At 38.8% G+C, this 2,150-nt stretch overlaps 1 long non-coding RNA gene across 1 annotated transcript; it reads left to right on the top strand.

The window, feature by feature from the left end:
- The first annotated feature begins 564 nt into the window (after positions 1–564).
- Positions 565–1,624, top strand: LOC136261787 (uncharacterized). The gene is made up of 2 exons (XR_010704018.1): positions 565–887; positions 1,406–1,624. It is a non-coding gene; the product is annotated as an uncharacterized lncRNA (long non-coding RNA).
- Positions 1,625–2,150: the final 526 nt, after the last annotated feature.

Raw genomic sequence — 2,150 nt, 5'->3', positions numbered from 1 at the left:
AAGCTCCTGATGAAGAAAGTGATGAAGTCATTATCCATAGGATATATTTTTCAGAATATCCATTTCAGTTCTACAATATAGTAGCCAAGCATAAGATGAACATAGCACAGCATTCCGGTGGTTTAGTGGTGACCACAACACTGCCTGAGGTAAACTGTGGTGAGATTTGAGACTACCGGAAGCCCTGGAATGCCTTCAACACATAAAATACCAAATATCTAATGCCTGGCTTTCATCCACAGTGGACCTGTCTTGGTGGCCACTTGTACAGAAGGAAAACAGCTGCCACACAGTCTTTCGAGCGAACAGCTAGTTTCCACACCTCTTAATTATCAATTTGTAAAATCTTGAGCGAAATTGTGTGTGCGAGCAAGTGTGATGTTGTGCATTGGCAGTGCCGTGTATATGGTTGCTGCCTAGCATTGACACATCACGAGTATTGAAGTCACAATGTGTTACTGTATCATCCATCTAAATACAATCTCTGAATGTGTCATTTAGTGTAGAGAGCAATCTTCCGCAAGAAGTGACCTGCAGGTTTCAGTGTATATTGCTAACCATTAATATTGTTCACCATTGTGATTGTGAACTGTATGTACAGTGAAACCTCACTTAGTGGCCACCTCTTTAATAAGACCACCTCATTATATTGGCCACCTCTAGTAGATCCCAAATATAGCTAAGCAGTACTTTATGACCTCATTAATAAGGCCACCTTGTTATTCAGGCCAAATTTTTTGGTTCCACAGCTGGCCATATTAATGAGGCTTCATTGTACTTATGTGAATTTTTATTTTTCGTAACTTTTCTTCAGGTTTACTGATGGGCACTATGAAGCATTGTTGACTGGTCCGTACATAATTATGGTGACTTGAATTGCTAAAACAGTACGTAGCATGTCTTGTATGTACATGTAATGTGTTGTAATGTGTCCACACATCCACACATCCACACATCTTAGAAATAAATATAATTGTATTCTCTATACTCAGTTCCATTGTGCCACTGGGTCATAAGTGGGTTGAGTATGAATCATCCAGGACATTTGAGTCACATTTTGTCCTGGCCAAGTGGATCTCATCCACTGACAGAATATACAGGATCACATCACGTGTATAAATTACGGTGGAACTTGTTTATTGCCACCTTCACTCAACAAACAGGTAACAGTGTATAAATTCTCAATTGGAATTGGCTTTTCAAGAGAGGTTGTCTTTCTATACTGGTGGCCATTAAGACAGGTTGTACTGATAGAGTGTACATACTAGAGATGCAACAATATCCTCCACTTAATGTCGTTTGATAGTGATGCAATGGAGACTATGTATTGTTGCATTTAAATACTATACTATTATATTGCAACTCTAGCACGTATTTATAACAGGAATGTTTGTTAACTGTTTAGACATACTGGAGCAACACCCACTCATCTGGATTCTACAAATGGAGTCATATCAACTTGTCATCATACTTACTTGTTACTCCCATTGTGTTTGGATGAATATACATGCCGTCATGTGAGACTTGCTACCATGGCGGGCCACTGGAAAACATTTTCATAGCAGTTATATTACAGTCATTATTGTACAATTCTTACATTATTGTTGTGAAAAGTGTTTGGTAATCATGTGTCCTCTGTATGTTGTAATTACATGTGTAATTTTTGTGTGGGGGTGCTGTAAAATGCAATAATGCATGGTGACAATTGGCTAGCTACATGTGCTAATTACTCTCAGCTTGTGTCAACAACTGGTAACCACAGTTGTACTCTGTGTCATTCTTTAAGCCACGCCCTTAGAGGACAAATTACGTCACGGTGGGGGTGACTAAATTCAAATTTAAAAACGAACGATGGTATGTAGCACCATAGATTATATCTGTGGACTATAATCTATGGCAGCACACTTCTTTGTGGCTATATGCACTGATTAACTACATAGAGCGCCAGTTCATCAATACTCAGTGACCGCAGTTGTGCTTTGCGTCATTCTTTAAATTCCGAGTAAAATTCTTAGAGAGCAAATTACGTGGGGGCGACTAAATTCAAATTTCAAACTAGCCATTCTCGAAAACAAATGTTTCAATCTGAACGAAACTTTTAGAACAGTTTAAAGATACATTGCCCTACATGCCAAGCGAGTATTGCGGAA

This window comes from Dysidea avara, chromosome 7, assembly GCF_963678975.1.
Source record: "Dysidea avara chromosome 7, odDysAvar1.4, whole genome shotgun sequence".
Lineage (NCBI taxonomy): Eukaryota > Metazoa > Porifera > Demospongiae > Dictyoceratida > Dysideidae > Dysidea > Dysidea avara.
The sequence above is the reverse complement of the archived record's forward strand: the minus strand, read 5'-3'. Positions and strand labels throughout refer to the sequence as shown.